Source organism: Mangifera indica, chromosome 15, assembly GCF_011075055.1.
Source record: "Mangifera indica cultivar Alphonso chromosome 15, CATAS_Mindica_2.1, whole genome shotgun sequence".
Taxonomy (NCBI): domain Eukaryota; kingdom Viridiplantae; phylum Streptophyta; class Magnoliopsida; order Sapindales; family Anacardiaceae; genus Mangifera; species Mangifera indica.
The window spans coordinates 2,079,566-2,100,774 of record NC_058151.1 but is presented as its reverse complement, the minus strand read 5'-3'; the positions used below and the strand labels follow the sequence as shown (position 1 = coordinate 2,100,774).

The 21,209-nt window shown below is 30.8% G+C and overlaps 1 long non-coding RNA gene and 1 other non-coding gene across 2 annotated transcripts; both read right to left on the bottom strand.

Moving 5' to 3' along the window:
* Positions 1–7,865: 7,865 nt before the first annotated feature.
* Positions 7,866–9,597, bottom strand: LOC123197686. Its single transcript, XR_006497900.1, has 2 exons — positions 9,080–9,597; positions 7,866–8,478 (listed from the first exon to the last, which is right to left on the bottom strand). It is a non-coding gene; the product is annotated as an uncharacterized LOC123197686 (long non-coding RNA).
* A 5,500-nt stretch (positions 9,598–15,097) lies between these two features.
* On the bottom strand, positions 15,098–15,169 carry TRNAC-GCA. Its single transcript has one exon. It is a non-coding gene; the product is annotated as a tRNA-Cys (tRNA).
* Positions 15,170–21,209: the final 6,040 nt, after the last annotated feature.

Here is a 21,209-nt window from a genome sequence, read left to right as displayed (position 1 = left end):
TGAAGATAAATTACTTATAAGATTACTGGGTATAAATGATTACTATATTTGATAAAATTTGATAGGTATAAATAATTATTGTGTTTGGTTAAAAGTAATAAAAGATTACTAGTAAATTATTTTACTTAAATGTGCTTAAATATAATTATTTTTAAATATTTTTATATTATTTGTCATATTAATTAAAAATAAATTTATTATTATCCTAAAAAAATTAATAAATAATAATTTTTCTATAATAAACTCAAGATTACCCAAGTAATCTTTAAATACCTAAGGTGAAGGTGGTAATCAGATTACCACCTATATTACTTGTCATGTCAGCATTGGTAATAGAAGATTACTGTAATTTTTTATTACTGACAAACCAAACAAAAGAATAAAAAATAGATTACCAAGGTAATAATAAATTCCCCCAACCAAACGCACCCTTAATACTATGATTCCATTCTAATTAATTAAAAACTAAAGTCTCAGTTGCACCTTAACCAAGAAAATAGAAGGCCAAAAGACTTTGCTCCCACCCAAGGTTTAGTGCATTCGCATGTTCTCATCCATCAAGTTTCGAAGATTCAAATATTCACCTATTTATTAAATTTTGTAGTTAGTATTAAAAGTAAAAATATTATTTATAAATTTTATTTTAAAAAAAATTTATCCCATTTTCTTATAGTAGTTTTGAAAACTAACAATTTTTTCTATCTTAGTTTTAAAAAGTTACTTTTTCACCTTCATTATCTAGGATTTTCATATTTTAAGTTTAACAGTTGCTCTCCCTCAAAATTCAAAATGTTGCATTTACACTTCTAAAAAATATATTCTCTCTTTCTGACGACTGTTTTTTCTAATGATTCACTCCAAGGAGTGAAAGAGGGTGCACAATGTGTGATTCATTGCATAGATTTGCACAACGTCATCTAGCCATTTCAATCGGATGACTAGTGGTTTCCATACTAGTAAACCATTGGGGAGGGAGAAAGGGTGGACATATCGGAGTGAATTATCGAGAAGAATGATCACTAAAAAGGGCGAATGTATTTTTTGGGATATAAGTCAATGTTTTAAACTTTGAAGGAGTAATTGTTAACTTTAAAATATGAAAACCCTAGATAGTAGGGGTGAAAAAGTGATTTTTAAAATTAAGTTAAAAAAATTTTAGTTTTTAAAACTAAGGTGAGAAAGGGGATAAATTTTTCTTTTTTTAAAATAAAATCTATAAATAATATTTTTACTTATGATACTAACTGTAATATTTAATAAATAGATGAATATTTGAATTTTTAAAACATAGCAATAAGAAGTGGGAGTTGCTATAAACCTTGGGTGGAAATAATAAGTATTTTTTAATACATAAAAAATCAATTTTTTTAATTCTTTTCCCAAAAACTTGAAAACAGTAACTATAATGACTACAGCAACAGCCGGTTAGATTGGTGAGTTTTGTCCCCAATGTGTGGATTTGGTTTAATTTGCTTGAATTTGGATTATTATTTGGTTTGAATAACTAAAACTCGAATTGAAATATTTTCAATTTGTTGAGCTCGTGCTTGACTGGTGATTTGCATCAAAACTTGACATGTCAGTGCTTTCTCTTTTTTTTCTTCTCTTGTCAGTTTTCTCTATCTATGATGTAATTGTTTACTAACTCAAATTAATAGAATTCTACCTAATAGTCGAGTAGGGTTCTGCCCAAATTCATTTTTAATGATGTCAAAGCATATGAAGAAGTCAAATTTGGTTATGTACAAATGACAACAGAACCCAAATAGATATGTCAATTTTGTCATACTGATTCAAGTCCACAATGACAGCAAACTCGGACAGATGTGTCAATTATTTGCCTTGGAAGGAGTTTCTGGAGATGGCAAATCAATAACAAAATAAAAATGTTGTGTTTCTAGCAATCTGATACTGGGTTTTCTCTGCGTCTGGTCCAGTTCTGAAAACATGAAAACAATGTTAGAAACATAACAGACAAAGCTCGAAACTTTATCTAATTAACACAACATCTCCAGAAACTCAGCAGCCAGAAAACCCAGTGTCAGATTGCCAGAAAACCCAGTATCAGATTGCCAGAAACGCAACAGACCAAGCATCAGACTACATCTTTAACATAAACACCAACCACCAGACTATATCAACCATTTCAGCTTTCAAAGCTACCATCTATACCATATCCACCAAGCTGCTGCAACTATACCAACAATTTTCAGCAATCAATAATGGCATCTTCCAATCACCAGACTACAACAATTGCAGTACCATTCTTTAGTCTCAAATTCAACTCCCAAGAACAACAAAACAATAATACCAATAAGACAAAACATGCCCCCTAAATGGTAGTTTGAGTGATAATAGAAGAGATTTTAAGTATAAGAGAATAAAGATTGAAATTCCTTCCGATGATATTTTAAAATTAAACTTTTCACTAACCTATAGGAAGCATGGAAACTCACCATAGGGTGCGTTCCGGTGTTTTGGAAATGTTTTGGCTTCCGAAACTTTGTAAAACCTGTATGAAATGTTTCAAGGGCGTTTCAGAATTTTTGAAATGCGTTTCCGCAAAAAAAAAACATTTCTTTTAAAAGAAAAATTATGAAATTAATTAAACATACATATTTTATATTTTCAAACTCTAAGTGTCTCTAAATCTTATATTAAATTTATCTTCTGTCCACTCTTTGATGTGTTGTTCATCTCTTCTCTGACATGTTATATGGATTGGTGTGTATTATTATTTTTTCTTAGATATTTATATGTGCTTACACTATAATAATTTACAATAAGTTCTATAATTCCTATTTATAGTATTTTTCCTCTTATTATTATTATTATTTATTTTTATACCATATAAATTTATGCATTTTTGTAATAAAAAATTTGATATTTAAAAAAAAAAACTTTAATATTTTTTATATTTATAAGTTTTTTCACATTTTTATTTTTTTTAAGTAAATGCATTTTCATTTTTCTGTTTCCGTGCTACTACGTAGACTAACCTAGTGCAGTGCATGCTTAACATGGTCGGAAACAAAGTATATCAAATTGTAGCCGTCACTACATCATCCTCCAATCCATTCAAAAATCACACAAGAACAGCCTGGACTTCAACCATCAAGAACAACAAAGTCATTAGCCTCAACACAATCAAACACAGTATTATTTATGAGCGGTTGAGGCTTGAGTTAGGATGTTAGCCTTTTGTAATTCACTAGAAATATTCTTGATAACAATTTGTTTAGTAGTAGCCTAATCTCTGATATGATATGCATCTATCTCGATATGATTAGTAAGAGTATGAAAAGCAATATTAGAGGTCAAAGCTTTTGTGTTCTGATTATCACATCAAATAACAAGAGGAGCAAAAAATTTCAAACTAGGCTTAATAAATAAAGTCTTTATCATAAGGTTAGATTCAAACTAAATAGAGTTTAAGTTTGAATTTGTTTGAGTTTGAATGGGCTTAAGTGAGTCAAGTTTGATGAGTTTTGACTGAGTCGAATTTATACTGTAGTTTTTTTTAAATTTGCTTTTCCTAATAAAAGGAAACATGGAAGGAAATTGAATTAAGATGGCAAAAATCTTATATGGGAAAGACATGCTTTAACCATTCATTCTCCTCGCTATAAATAAATACTCAAACTAATTCCAATACGAAAGATTCTAAAAACTCACCTCACTCGCTCTATATAATTTTATACTTTTCCTTTTCATTACAATTCAACTTATTTTCATATTTTCTTTTATTTAAAAACATAAATTTTTAAAAATATATTTTTCTTTACATCTCTATTGTCATAGCTTGTGCTCGATAAAATATAGTTATATTTTTTTGATAATCAATAACTACACCTGTATTTGTCAGATAGATAAACTTGAAATACAGTGATCAGACCTACAACCACTGCATCAGATAAGTCAAAGTTTTACAAACGTAACAAAGATTCAAACCTAAATTTTTATCTTAAAAATTTTAATATTATATTAATTTTACTTGATAAAATATTAAAACCATGGCAACATAAAAAAATGCGCAGAGAGAATTTCTATCCAAGGCATACTTCTGCATGAGTTAGTGTCAAGACTAGTGATTAGATGCTAATCAACAGCCCAACAACATTGTAGTTGTTTCCTATCTAATATCAAACTGTGGAAGCAGGAGAACTCCTCGACTCAATATGACAAGAAGACATCCATCAAATAAAGAATCTGTCTAAAATCTTCTATAGAATTTCTTCTGTTCTGCATTCATAATAGCAAAAGAAAGATATATCCATTTTCCTAATCAAAACATTTTCGATTTTGTTGATATTCTCTTCTAATTAAATTGAAATAGAAGAAGGTATGATCAAACAGAGGCAAAATAGTAGATACTAGAGGTAATCCCTCATATTATATTCCTTACAAAATACATACCGGGAAGCTAAAGCAGGCTTAAAATTGTGTCTTGATTTTTTTTTTCTTTTTTATGATGTATTTGATTCACATTCGTATAACATAGTTATAGACATATCAAATTCTCTTCAAATTATAATAATTATTATTTTAGTATTGCACAAAACTCTAAGGGTGCGTTTGGTTGACGGTTTTTAAAATTACCTTAGTAATCTATCTTTTATTCCCTTGTTTGGTTTGTCAGTAATAAAAGATTACAGTAATCTTTTATTACCAATGCTGACGTGACAGGTAATATAGGTGGTAATCTGATTACCACCTTCACCTTAGGTATTTAAAGATTACTGGAGTAATCTTGAGTTTATTATAGAAAAATTATTATTCATTAATTTTTTGAGATAAAAATAAATTTATTTTTAATTAATATGACAAATAATATAAAAAATATTTAAAAATAATTATATTTAAAAGCATTTAAGTAAAATAATTTACTAGTAATCTTTTATTACCTTTAACCAAACACAATAATTATTTATACTTATCAAATTTTATCAAACATAGTAATCATTTATACCCAGTAATATTCTAAGTAATCTATCTTCAAGGTAATCTTTATATTTTAGTAATCAAACATTACCCAAACCAAACGCCCCCTAAGAGTAATGCTACATACATAATTTTTATATATAATTTTATGTACAAATAATAATGTGTTACTATATGATTAAATAATTAAAAATTAAAAATAAACTAATAACCAACAACAAAATGACATGTTATTATTTATGCATATAATATTATCGAAACTCTAAATGGCATATGCCTTATGATTGGTGACAAGAAACCGTGCCAACACCAAAAATGAGGTGGCATCGAAAGAATTAGAAAGTTCATATTTCTAAGGGACAAAATGTGAAGTTAAAGAACCAATAGAGAAAAACATTAATTTATAGGGACTAAGTTGATCATTTCCCTTTTTTTTTTTTTTTTTAAATACTGATAGTTTAGGGGGTATAAAAGCCAAAAAAATCTAATTGTTTAGGCAACTCATTTTTAACTAGATAAAATATTATGGATTAAATGAAAATTCTACAATTTCTTGAGGTAAATCCTTTTAATTTTTATAATTATTTTGGGTTAACTGTTAAAGTTAAACGGTAACCTTATATTTAATTATTAGTTCGCCAATATCAATTTTAATTTGATATAGAGGTGTCAAATAAGTTAAATCTACTCATAGCTCAATTTGGGTTTGAGCATTTTGACATAACATGCCTAAGTTTGACATTAAAAAAAGTAGGCATGTCAAACTTGTATACTTAACAGGTTATGTTTTAAATTGTGAGATAAGACTTATAAATTAGTTTGATACAGATAAATAATATTGTATTAATTTTTTAATTAATTTTTTTGATGATTTGATCCATTTGGTATGACCCATCACTTTAATTTTACATAATTAAAAAATAAAAAATTGTTTTTTGGGCCAACCTGCAAAATACTTAATTACCCACTATTTAAAGGGTCATAGAGACACAATTTAAAACCCTTAGCCGTGTCCCAAATCTTGAATTTTTGTCAGACCGTCAAAGACTAAAACCCATCAAGTAACAGGCCTTGATATGACCCAATACATGGGTCTAGTGAATCGTCATGCCAGATCAATCTAATTTAATTCACTTCCACCTCTATTTCAACTTGTTGCATAAAATTACCCCGTAAATTGCAATTTCCAAAAACAAAAATGTGTCCTCATCCGTACATAAACAACACAAAAAACAATCAATAATTAAATGTTGCTTTCGACTGTTTGAAAGCGCTTTTGAGTCCCAGGCAAACCTGAAATTATTAATTTTACTGTTAATGTCAACTATTGCGAAACAGTAATAGAATCTTTTTTAGCGATATATATATATATATATATATATATATATATATATATATATATATATATATATATGTTTTGAAGTTTCCATGGCAAGTGTGCACAAGTACAGGTAAAATAAACATGTGGCCACTGGAAATTAATAAAAAACGTGACAGCCCTGATTGCGACTCAGAGGCTTGCCCGTGACCATGCTTCTGTTGGATGTTGCTAGGGTTTGTCGAAGAATATCTTTTAGCGTTTTGGAAGGTTTTTATTACAGTAAAATTGGGTAATTTAAATAATAAAAAAAGATATTATATATATAAAAATAAATTTAAATATTTTCTAATAATATATCATTACCAAACTAGTGATTTGGAGTTTGTAATATGATAATTCAATTCAAATATAATTTTTAGCTTAAAAAAAAAATTAAGTTATAACCCAAAATATCTTTAGCAGTCCACTGGACTGCATCAGCTGAGGGACTAAAAGTGATTTTACAGTACAATAATTGAAAGTCTGAGTTTGCGTGGAAAGAAAAATTAAACAATTGAATATGCCCTTGAGGCCCTAAGGCTGGATTTGCTATATTCCCATCAAGGTCTTATTCAAGCAGGAGATTAAAGCATTAGAAAATTTTCAATATAAACCAACATTAATTAACATTGCTGCTGTTAATAAAACTAAATAAAGTAATTATTAAAGATAAGTCCAATATATCTTACATATTATGATTTAAGTTGGTAGCTTAGAGCAGGTCTTTGGGTTATCAGATATTTTATGAGAGAATTTATTTAATAATCTTTTATAAATTTATTAAGTCTCCTTTTTGAAATCTTAATGTTAAAATTTTTTCCATTAAAAGCTATCATCAAAGAGGTTTTAGGAGCAGAATATCAGTCATTACATATTTATAATTTTCAAGTGATTCTCAAAGACTCGGCAAATTCAAAAACATGATTCACATATATAGTTTTATATTCTTAATTTTGATTCTGTGTTTTGAATTAACCTATAATTGGGTATTCTATATATTATGCATGTTATGATTGTTCTGAACAAGGTTTTCATAACCGGACCGGAATAAAAACCGTTTTAAGTACCGGTTTCGGTCGGACCGATTGGACCGGTCGATTAGACCGGAATTACAGTTTTATGTAAAAACATAAAAAATTATGTCTAATTAGTAATTACATATATTTGACACATTAAATTTTATACTATGCATACTTTTCAGTTTTCACAATTAACAAAATATATGTATTATTAAACATAAATGTAATAAGTAATAACAATTAACTTTACATCAAAACAAAATATATGCATTAAACAAATCCAATTCTATAAACACATACATTATTAATTGTTACAACATATATCTTACCATAGAAAACAATTATATCCAATATGAATAATATTATATGTTCTTATTTTGTATATATAATTTTATACATATTTATATATATTATTATATAATTTAATATTATTTTATCCATCCATGTAAAGTAGATAATTGTAAGTTATGATAAAGCAAGTATCTCTGCATGATTCACCAACCAAACAAAACACACCTTAGTCAGGCAAAAAATCAAACACAAGGTGGGCAAATCTTCACATGATATTCAACAAACACACAACCACAAACCTCCCACAACTGAAAATGCTGAAATCAAACACCCACAGAATATTACCAATCTCCAGCAATCATAAGCGAAAACCAATACAACTTCTATCCCAATTCAAATATAAAATCTAAAAGCACAACTGCATTCTCTTTCAATATATGATTTTTGTGTTTGCTTCCGGTCGTGGCTGCTGGAAGAGCAAGTCTGTGTTCCTGCGATGATCGTTGGTTTCTGGACGCCACATCCAGCTCCATCTATGCAGTCGTCGTTGCCTCTCCGACGACCACCACAGTCGCCTGACCATCATCCTTCGATCTTTGATACTCGTCGTCCACCACGTTGTTGTTCCTCTCTCACGATAATTTGAGGTTTTGCAGTTGGGTTTTGTGGAACCGCCTAGACCGGTTTGGACCGCGGTTTAGGTTCGAATCGGAGGTTCAACCGCGGTTCAATCCGATTTCAACCTTATACCGGTTCTGCCTTCAATAGTACTCGGCTACAGTATCGGTTCACGGATCAACCGGTCCGATCGGCCGGTCCGGTCCGGTTTTTAAATCCTTGGTTCTGAATAAAGTTTAACATAAAGCCCTATAGTTGGCCAATGGTTTCAGACGGCAAATCATTCTTAAATACTCTATTTTTAACAAACCAATTCTCAGATTTCAAAATATAAAACTGGGAAAAAAGAGGATAAATCTTGATGTGATTTATAAACCATTTACATCATTTTACCAGGCATGTATATGAAAGGAGAAGTGGGAATTATTTTAATAACTAGAATCTTATCTATTAGAATGTGAACCAACGTACTTAGTGGCTCAAAAGCAGCGGATTCATTGACTTAAAAGGATAGCTATCTGGTAATAAAACATCAAAGGATAATGCAAAATTTTCAAGCATAGATTCAGAAGGCAAGAAAGAATATTTCTCTTTCTCAACAGACTATAGTATCAATCTTCCATAAAAATCAGCTACATCTACATGCTAAGCATATTACTCGTGGTAATATCTATCTATCTATCTCTCTCTCTCTCTCTCTCTCTCTCTCTCTCTCTCTATATGTATATATATATATGTTCAATTCTGATTATATCAGACATATATATTTCACAGGAGAAAGAAGTATATACGATACATATATATTCCGGGCAATTTTTTTAATGGGAAAAAATAAATCTGAAAGGCATACCTGGAAGAGATGAGAAGACATGAATTTAGAGCTATTGATGGGGAATTCCTAAGGGATCGCATGATCTAATAATCGATAAACAAATTAACATAATCTATATATTTTCCTGCATACCTCCAAAGTAAGTGCATTAGATCAATGCGATCCCTTTGGAACTCTCCACCTGCACTAAAACCTTAAATAAAAGCAAAGATTTATAGAGAATTCAGTTGATTTGTGTAGAATTTTGTTGATTTATAATTAAAAGAGAGGTTTAGTTTGAAGAGGGGAAAGTTTGAGGAAGTGGGTGGGCAGCAAGTTTGTTGATTTATAGAGACAAGAGATAGAAGAAAGGTGGGCTGTTTTTGGCTGGCTATAGCCTGTTACGCACGTCATGTGTTCACGCACTTGCTGTGGTTCCAAGTTAGACAGCCTCAAATATTCCCTTCGTTCTATGAGATTACTATAATATCTCCATTCAGATTTTAGCGTCTTCAAAGGTAAAACTTATTTTTTAGTAGGGGATTTTTATTCATATTCACTATAGAAAAATTTTTTCTAGGTCTCTTGATTTTTATCATGCAGAGTGAAAATTTGTGGTGATATGTTGTTCTTAAATGGTACCATATGCAAGAGGACATTAATGGCTTCATATGTTAATTATCTCGAGTTAGACTTGACACTTTATGTTATCAAGTTATATTAGTGTGGGTTTTGGGTCAAAAATTCAATTTTAACATGACCTGAAATTGAATCATTTTCAAAATTTTCTAGTTCTAATTTGATATGAACTATATTTAGTTTGATCTCATACAATTCAAAATTGATAAAAAATCATTGGTTTCCACTGTTACGAGTGTATTTAGTATTTAATTTTTTTTTCTCAAATTACCTTAGTTTAATATTAATAAAACGCAAAACATAATATTTTGCCTTGTTTACAATGACTCGAAAGATGTCATACTAAGACCCTACGGTCAATAATTAGTTAAATTTCATTCTCACTATTTAAAAATAAAATAAAATTTAAAATGAAAACAAAAAATAATTAGAGTAAACATGACTACATGAAGATATAACTATATGTAACATATAAAGATTTATCAAAGTGACAAACATTTTTCCTCCCAAGTTATCATTTTTTATTAGTTCATAGTGGTGAGCATGGTTGATAAATGAAATCTTGGAAAGTCATAGTTTAGATCAACGTTGTGGAGTTGTTCCATTAGTTGTGATAATCTTTCTTTGAAGAAATCAATATGAGTGGTTAATTCTACTAGAGTAAAAGCAATTGCCTAATAAAAATAACTAGTTAAACATCAACGATGACTTCCGCTCATGTAAAATTATGCACTCGTCTTGATTTCTTCAAAATAAAAAAAAGATTGCAACTAATGGAACAACTTCAAAACCTTGATTTAAACTATAACATGACATCTTCCCAAGATTTCATGTATTGATCATCTTCATCACCATAAAACTAACTTAAGCTTACAACTCACGAGGAAAACATTTGTCACTTTATTGTAAATCCTTATATATTGTATATAGTTATATCTCTATATAGTTGTGTTTACTCTAATTACTGTTGGATTTTATTTTTGGGCCTTTGTAAACAAGGTAGAATATTATATTGTTTGTTTACTTAATAGTATAAATTGAGATAATTTGAAAAAGAAATTAAAAAGCTAAACACACTCATGACAGTGAAAACAATGGATAATTTTAAGATAATTTGAGTTGTGTCAGATCAATTTGAATATAATTTAGATCGAATTTAGAATTTGAAAATTTTAATATAATTCTAATAACGGTTAGGTTAAGATTAAATGTTTTTAACTTAAAATTCGAATTGACATGATAAAACCCCGATCAAGTAACACAAACAATCAAGTCTAGTAAGAATTTTCTCAACCAAAGCCAATAGGTGTTTATATATATATATATATATATAGAGAGAGAGAGAGAGACACACACACACACACATTATACTTGCTTGTATATAATCAAAATAATTCAACTTTAATAAAGGCAGAAAATAGATGGAAATTTGAGTGGGAACACCTTTTTTCGTCTGAAAGAAACCACTTTCATTTGTATATGGAATTCTCCAGATCTCTTTTCTAATTTCTTAAAGCAAAGATTGAAACTGAAGGATTTAAAGTTGAAGCCTCAGCATTTACGCACATGGGTAGGTTAGTAATAAGGAGAGAAGTTAAAGAGAGAGTTATTATTTTGGTTCTAATTATGGCAGGTAAGAGTTCCCATCAAACAACTAATGGTGCTAGGAAAAAACTCAGCACTTTGTCCATTACAGAAAATGACCTTATTTATAAAATTATAGTTCTATTCTTTCTTTAAATTATCATCATCTTATCTTTATATCCGGATAATTACGTTCTTTACAAGACTCTAATTAATTAATTTGTGTACTTTACATGATGTTAATGCCATTAAGAGTTGCAACCAAACAACAAATTATACCCACAAACTAGGAAGCATAGATATACACCTTGAAACTAGTACAAAACGATTTAGGGACATTTCAGAAATATAAAAAAATTCAAAACGTGTTTCCTTTCTTTATTTCTTAATTGATTAAAAATAAATTTAATGATCCATTTTCTCTTTCACATTTTCAAACCTTAAACTTTAATTTTGTTTCCTCTCCTCTTTAACATTTGAAGTTTTTCTCATCTTTAGCATGTTAATACTCATCTCCTCTCCGTTTTCGAATTTCTCAAATGTTGGCGAATGCTAAAAAAATCTTCTTTATTAGGTTTGATATACAATATTTATCTAGTTATCGATTGATAAACTAAGTTGATTTAATATATATCTTATTATTAAAAAGTTATATTTTTCAAATTTTTAAAGAAATGTTGGTCATTGTATTTTTTTTATAAAATTTGATGTTTATTAAAAAAAAACTTTCGTTTCCCATAAAAAAATACGTTTGAATATTTCTATTTTCACGCGTGCAACGTAGCCCACAAAGAAGCTTTTTGTGCAATGTGTTTCAACGTATTGCTTTCAAAGAAATTAAAGTGAGAAAAAAGGTGAAAAGAGCCTTGTCACCACCATGAAAATGTGTTGCATAGTGACTGGACTGTGCGAGAGAATAATCCACGGCTTAATAGTTTGTCATCAAATGTGTGGCTAGGTTAAAAACAAAAGGAAACCCACCATGAAGCACCATCAGGATGATGATGAAGATGGTGATGAAAGAAGGCATTGGCATGGAAGTGTAAATAAACAGGAGCATGCTGATCATGTGACGTGTTGGGAGTTAATGTGAAACCTAACCAAGATGGAATCACATCCACAAACAATTACTGGCAGGAGCATTATCTCTTGACGAGATCGCCATCCATTTACGTCAATATGTTTCCTGGATTCGATGCTTGTAGGGTCTTTTTGTTTTTCCCTCTTTGTCACTCCATTCCAATCTACTTTTTATTATTTTCTTCCAAAACTTCACCAAGTTGACCAATTCCACTTACTTTATGTTAGAAGTTTATTGAGAAACTAAATAGTCATTAGTAGAGTCTTTTATTTAAACTACTTAAGTACTTGTTTAATTAATTTAATTAAATGAAGTTTTATTATTATGTTAGGAGTAGGAATTATTAACCGTAGGTGTTATTACTATGTTAGAAGTTCTTATGTTAGGAGCTCTGATGACAATAGGAATAAGGTGAAGACTATATAAATTTTGAATCAGTGTAGGTTTCAGTTAGTACTGAAAAAACTATACTAACCCTAAACCCTAGACCCACTGGTGACTTTTCAATGCTTTACAAAAGATGAAAGTCCAAGTTCAATTTCTAATAATGATATTTGAATTCTTATAAAGTGATTTTGGGTGTTTGACAAAATGACATCTAGACAGACTTTAAGGGTGACTTTGGGTGTTTAAAGAAACACCAATTTGTCGTTGGATTACCGAAGAGATGGCGACTTAGAAAGTGAAGGTAATAAAGTTAGCTGAGGAGACATGGAAGGCGTAAATTGGTGGCAACTTAGAGGATGAATTTTGGTTTGGTGAGGTGGAGAGTGACCCAAGTGAGGAGAATGGTGATAAGGCAATAAAAATGAAAATGAGGATACCAGCAAAGATTTGAAGAAAGAGTTTACGCCGTTTGACATCGTCGTGGTTGCAATCTTTGAGTGACTGGTTATGTCAAATAACAAGAGTAATATGGTCATTGCAGTCTCTGCATGTTAGATCCCAATTTCCATTAACAATGTTCAATTTAGCTTCTTCAGGCTCACCCTTATACTGCTAATTAACTTCTTGTTTGAGTTCACACGACGAAATGACTGAAAGAGAATGAGGAGACATCAATATTTCACCATGGATAGTCACTAGTAATGCTAGTGTCTCGTCAATGCTATCAAGCCTCAAATGAGTGCATGCCCAAATTGTAGCCCACAAAAGCCCTTTCAACTTTCCTGTCAACGTTAAAATTGAAAGCAATAATCACTACTTGGTGTGACGTCCAACATAAAAACATGGGTCCACGTTTCTAATTATATTTTAAAATTAAATTGTTGATTTATTTAGTATAGTGATTATTGAATTAATTACTAAATTTAATATTTCATTTATTTGGTATGATCAAATCTATGATTAAATTCGAACCGAATCAAATCCAAATAGGGTGAAACTCATTTTCAGCTTGTCTTCAAGATGTTTAGCTCGGGCTCACTAAGCTTGGAGAATAGTTTGTTTGTGTTCAGCTCACTACATGGATCGAGTGTTTGTATAAATATGCTGAACTTAACTCAGACTCATTGAACTCGTTCACTCGAATTTAGTTCTCTTGTGACTGTAAGACATCGTCCAAAAATTTTTTTAATATATTTAAACACAAGCTCAGGCTCATATATGTTAAACATGGGTTTAAGCTTGTGATTGATTTTAAAAAATATTTTAGTTCGAATTCAATTTCGAGTTTGTTCAAGTAAAACTCTCTTTCAATTCAATCTTAATTGAATCTATCCCAAATAAATGATCTTACTCAAGTAAGATTTACTTGTTTAAAAAAAAAAAAAAATCACTACTAATGCTGATGCCTGGTCTATCTTACCAAGCCTCATCAAACGAGTGCGTACCCAAATTGTAGCCCACAAAATTACCTAAAGTTAGTGCCTGGTCCATGCTACCAAACCTGAAATAAGTGGATGCCCAAATTGTAGCCCACGAAAGCCATTTCAACTTTCATGTCACCATGGATGTGAAAAGATGTTAAAATTGAAGGGAATAATCACTACTAATGCTTGTGCCTGGTCTATGTTGCCAAGCCTCAAATTAGTGCACACCAGATTGTAGCCAACAAAGTCTCTTAGCAAATGCTTGTGCCTTGGCTATGTACGCTACCAAGCCTCGAATGAGTGCATATCAAAATTGTAACCCACAAAAGCCCTTCAATCTCTTTGTTAGCTACCTCTATGCAACCGTGGTTTTCACTTTAAATAAAGCTATATACACTTACGAGAAATATCAATTTGAGTTCTAATAATTATGTGTTATTATGTAGTTAATTGATTTTAAATTAATGATAAAATAATATTTAATCATATAATGATAAATCTTATAAATACCCAAATTGATATATATTATAAGTCATTCATGACTTTCATTCATTACAAATTAGTCATATACGATCTTAGTTATATCATACTTCAAATAATACGATTAGGTCAGAATAATACTAAAGACGGTAAAATCTAAATAAATTGTAACTACCTACTCTTTCCCACCCTCAGTTTATCTGATGACATTTACACATTCTATAAATTAAAAAAATCAGTTTTTTCAACATTATTAAAATTCAAATGTTTGTTTAAACGGTCAAAAGTTATTTTTGCCAATTTACAAAAATATATATTATAAATTTAATACCAGATTACACCTAAAAAATATAACCAAAATACATTTATTTTACCAACTTAAAAATTAATTTATCACTTAAATTTTTTTTAAATTGCAATATTCATTGTTAGTATGGAAAAATAAATTTATATACAAACTAAAGGGCCCAACCGGGTTCGAACCGGTGACCTATTGATCTGCAGTCAATTGCTCTACCACTGAGCTATGGACCCCTTGTTCATTTGTGATTAACTTTCATATTATCAAGACAAATATGCCTTGATAACCAACCCATTTTGAATCATTATTCTAATGTTTACAGAAATTATCTGAATGTCTTTTCCCTTGAGGACCCCTAAACAGACAAAATACAACCTCACTGTCACTGATGAGCAAGTCAACAACTCTATACTAATCTTAAATTAACAGAATTGCATTTTCATTATTGAAAGGTGAGGTGATTGTGTGTTTTTAAATGTTTTGACCGCACAGGTGGTTTCGGAGATGAGCCAAGGCTTACTATGCGGTATGTAGCATTGTTTGATAACATTCTTCATCGTGTGAGGTTTGCCTTGTTTTTGACAATTGCATCCCTGGAATTTGACAAACAAGTTAGTTGTTTTAATCTTTTTTTGAAATTTTGATGTTTAGTAATGATATGTAGAGTGGGATGATATGTTTGATAGAGTGAAATCAAGTGAAAAAGAAGGCAGGTCATTTTTCACAGAATTGCAATAATTAGGATTACTTTTCTGTGTTCCCAGTTACCATTAACTACTCTAATGCAAGAGATACCTCATGAACTACTCTTCCCCCACATGCAATGTTATGTGTACCTATTTGAATACTAAGATGATACGTTATCATGTGATTAGATATTACTTTATTTTTAATTAAAAATCATCCAATCATATGATAATATATCATTTAGGTACTCAAAACTGAATGCATATAGCTTTATTGATTGAATAATTACTAAGACAACAATAATCATGATTTAAACAACAAAATCAACAATAGAAAAAGAATTAGAAGGAAAATCATATGAACACTCTACTTTCTCATCAAAAATAATTCTTACCCATTTTAATTATAGTAAAAACATACTGGTCCGGACCATTTAGTGTGTACATAACTATTGGCAGCTACTTTGTAAACTAACTTCTAGTCATCAAAAACTTCACTTGTTATGGGCAGAATACTGATCTTACTTCTTAAGTCTCCTTCGAAACGACTCCTTAGTTACTCCATAATAAACTGGTTTACTTCTAGAAAAGGCGGTGAAGTTGCAACCAAAGACTGATCCACCCACGATATAGCTTTCCCAACTCAGGCCAATAACATCATTCTTCTTCTCTGAGCTGAATGAAGGTGTTTGAGGCTTCTTTACCAATGATTGCTCCGGAGAGATTTTGGGTTTAAGTAGCTTGGATTGTTTTCCTTCTTGGTGTTCAATTTGGTCTGTCTCAGCAATCATCTCTGTACAAATCTACTATAAGCTTCATCTCTGCATGCAGAACGTACATGCCTTTTTATATATGCTTTCAAAGACATTACACACTATATTCGCATATGGAAAAACCCTATATATATACAAGTAGAGATGGCAACCGTGTAAGTAGAGACCGAATACCTTAATCTCCGTTCTCGTCCCCACAGACACAGAGAATACCTTTTCCCATCCTCAACCTGTCCTGACCCCTCCCATGGGAAAAATTTCTCTCCTCTTCCCCCATCTCTGCAGGGAAAATTCTCCAAAGTTTCCCCTCCCCATTCTTGCTAGAAAAATAATTTTATAAATATGTTAAGATATATTTATAATAATTTAAAACTTTTAAGGGTAATTCAATATCTAAAAGTTTAAGAAATATGTAGGGAAAGGTAATTTATTTTTATCTTTGCCCCGTCCCCGTTTTTATTGAGAAATCTCTTCTCTATTTAGCGAAGGGTAAGCCAAATACCTGGTTTCACAAGAAGAATTGCTATCTCTATTTATAATTGATGCAGAGTAGCACAGTACCCATCATCAGGATAATTGTCAAACTTCTAACAGAAAGCATCAAGTTACTTAGCCGGCTTATATATAGTGGCTAGACTGTTTTTTATTTTCATGTTCTACAACGTTCATCATAGAATGATTTATGAAATGAGACATTCTATTAGGCTCCTAAAATGCAAAGCAACAAAACTTCAAGAAAAAGTAAGCCGCAGCCAAAATCCTGGTTCATGAATCAAACAAAGAAGGCAGCTGGCCAGAGCCTGTCAGTTGAAAAAAGACCAGAAACCTATACAGTTTTATGAATATGCAGGCACATTCAATGTGCAATAGATATCTTAAGAAACTCACGTTCTTTAACTTCGTGAGCTGCCTTGCAATTTCAAAAGTCAGGTGTTCAGAGAACCTGCATATCAAACGAAATTAACTGTATATGCGACTCTTCACGAATAAATATACGAATTGGGAAAAAAAAATAAACAATAAGAAAAACTAGATACTGCCAGGACTAGCAGTAGACAACTTTTAATGAGAGTTCCATAGAGACAAGGGACAACACATTGCAATAAGTATTAGAAGAATTAGAAGCACCATAGCGATAAGTATTTAAACATACTGAAGTCCTATAAACTGCATAACTACAGGAATTTCACCTATAAGAGCACCATCAACATTTAAAGACCTGCAAACTAAAAGAGTTGCCTCACAAGAAGAGCTAGTGAAGAATCAAAAGCTGCAGTTGTTGAAGGTAGACAGACAAGTTAGGGGTGAGGGAGAAATACCAATCAAATGCATTAAAACTTCATTTGTCAAGTGATTGAAGCATATGAAGTCAGGCTCAAATTTTACAACAATAATTAAGATGATAACAAGTACTTGTCTTGAAGAAACCTGAAAACTTATTGTTGTCAAACTCATTCAGAAATCCTCCTGAAATAGATCTTAAGTTTCAACACAAGGAACAGTGCTACTTCCCCTTATGCAATTCTCTCCTTAAGAACCTTAGTTGACTCACTTAATACAATACTACCCTAATACTCTGCATTAACATATTTCATTGCAAATGAGTAATAATCAGATTCCTGTCAGGGGAAAAACAGTTCAACAGAATTTGTGGATTTGAAATAAAGAGTTACCAATTAGAGATTGAAAATATCGCCTACATGAAAAAAGATGCTAGAAGTACATGATTTGGTAAAAAAATCCTACAGAGTATAAGCCTAATTCTCAAACACAAGCATTAAATCCTTGATATTTGAAGGATTTTAATTTGGGCACTAAACATCTCAAAGAGCTTGCATGTTATAGGTTATAATACTCATTTAGAAAATTTACTGCATAGAACTGAACCCCAATAAATGAAAATCGAAGCGATCAACACATGTTCATCAATTTCAAGCGGCCTCAAAGTAATATGAACTACTTGAATATAGGCCAACTTATGGGCCAAATAGCTGACTCCGAGCTGTCTGCCACCCGACCCTTCCAGCTTTAACAGAATAGTCTAGAGTTAAGGTATAAGGCAAAAGATGCAAAATATTACTAGTTCACAAACTGAGAATCCAAAACAATTCCTTGGCACCTTTATCTTTACTTAAAATCATAGACGAGAAATGAGATAGAGATACCAAAGAGGAAGACAGGAGATAAATTATACAAAACAATCTCAATATTTGAAGAGAAATATATATATATATATATATATATATATATATATATATATATATGTACACACACCTGTATGATGTGGGGACGAAGTTGACGAGCAATAAGACGGATTTTGTAGTAATGAGAGGTGGGGAGGTGTGCATTATGATTGAGCTTTCTTTTGTTTGGGAAAGAAACAGAACTCGTAAACGGTGCCACCGTCTCAGTTGTGCATGATTTTGGTTCTTCCATGCTTCCTTCAAAAACAGGTGGGACTGGGGACTCTTCCTCTTCTCATTCTATTGCTCCAAGGATAGCAGTATTAAATGGGTCAGGCCGACCACAATTTGGCATGGCCCGTGGCCCACCTCAGTTCTGTACTAAAAAAGATCTGTGTCAAACCTGTGGGTTTAGCTGGTTGCACCTCCAGCTGCAAGACAAGGCTTGCAGGTAAACCTAACACGGCTTAGTACTATTAGCCTGATTCTTTTGGATGGATCAGCCCATCCGATATGGCTTACTACAGTAACCGTCCAAAATATTTTTAAAACTTTAATTTTCCAAAATAAAAAAATTTAAAAAATCATTTTTTGAGCCGGCCGCAAATTGCCTGTTAAAGGCTCGTGGGGTCACGGCTCAGAGTATTTTATTATTTAGGGGATATTTCTTTTGAGATAATCTTTTATTACTCGATTATTTATATTTTTCCTAGTAACATTATTTTGTTTTATCATATTACAAAAGATTTTATTAATTTTTTATAATCACTTTTATTTTAAGTATTAAAGGATTATTAAATTTTGTTATAATTTTATCTTTAATAATTAATTTTTTTAATAAAAATGCTATTATTTTTAATTAAAATGAAGAATATTTAGAAACAAATGTATTGACAATTAGATGATAACTTGAAAAAAATAATTTAATTTATTTATTTTATAATTTAACAACTTGAAAATTTTTTTAATAAAATGTTAAGATTGGAAAATTTTTTAAAATATACCAAGCAAATATTTAACATAAAAACATGTTACTTTATCCAAAGACAATAATATACCCAATAATTTTTCAAGAGAATTTAAGAAAAATGGTATCCTCAAATTTTTTATTATTGCTAACGAAACACGATAATTAATTTTATATATATATATATATAAACTTTTATCAAATATAATAATAATAATTTATATTTATCAATTTTCTAGGTAATTTATCTTTATAGTAATATTTCATTTTTAATAACAAAAAATTACTTGAATCAAATGTAATCTTAAAATTAGTATAAATTAATAAAATGACACTTTATTATTGTGTTTAGTTAATAGTGATAAAGAATAATTTAATATTATTTTATTTAAATATCATTAATATGTTGAACTAAATATATTAAGTAGTGATAAAATTGTAATAAAATTGGATATCTTTTAATACCAAAAGAGAGTGATAATCGAATTAATTCTTATATTTATTGTCATGTTAGCTTGATAATAAAATATTAGTATAATATTTTATTTTATTACTTAATGAACCAAAACAATATAATTTGTGTAATAAAATATATATATTATTAAAGTAAATATTTTATTTATGCAAACCAAAGCACCCTTATTATTGACATTTGTGAAGTATTACAAGAGGCTGTTGGGCCTGATCCCTGGCACTCGAGCCCGGACTCCCTCCCTCGGCTCGGTTTTAGGCTTTGTTCGGGCCCTAGGGCCTTGGCTTTTTACCTAAATCTAATTATATTTGATTCCATTCAATCAATATTTCATCTCATTCTATTCTTGATTCATCATATCTGAATATCTGCACATTTCTATTTCTTCTTATTTCAATAGAATTCTAACAAGTGAACATGAACCATGGATCTTCTGAGATAACACATTATTGAAGACTCGACCACTTCATCTCGTGCAAGGAGAAAGGAAGTATGAATAATAAGATATAATATCATACCAGCAGGAGTCCAAACACATGCAAAAGAAGATACAAAATTGGCCAGTGACACACTCAACCGCGGATGCCACTTACTGCAAGCCATTGACCAAATTTTTGTTTTTTCGTTTTTCCTTTTCTTGGATGTTGTTCATAAGGGTTATATATATATATATATATATATATATATATATATATATATATATACCATAAATAGGGCTCGGCTCGGCTTTTTGAGGGTCGGCTCGAGCTCGACTCGAGCCGAATTCGGCTCGGCTCGAGTTCGGCTCGTTTTCAGTTTGGCTCGATAACGGCTCGGCTCGGCTCGTTTTTTATATCAAAACGACATCGTTTTGTATATATATATATAAATCAAAACGACACCGTTTTGTATAAAAAAATTTTAAAAAAATATATCGAGCCAATCCGAGTCAGTTCGGGCTCTGCTCGAGCTCGATCGAGCCGAGCTGAGCCCGGCTCGTTTCGGGCTCGAACCGAGCCGAGCCGAGCTCGAGCTCGAGCTGGCTCGGCTCGAATCCAGCCCTAACCATAAAGACACATATTTGAATGGTAAAAACACGGGAATAATGCTTGACCAGCTATTCATACTCGGCTCGGTTCCAGCCCTAACCATAAAGACACATATTTGAATGGTAAAAACACGGGAATAATGCTTGACCAGCTATTCATAACTT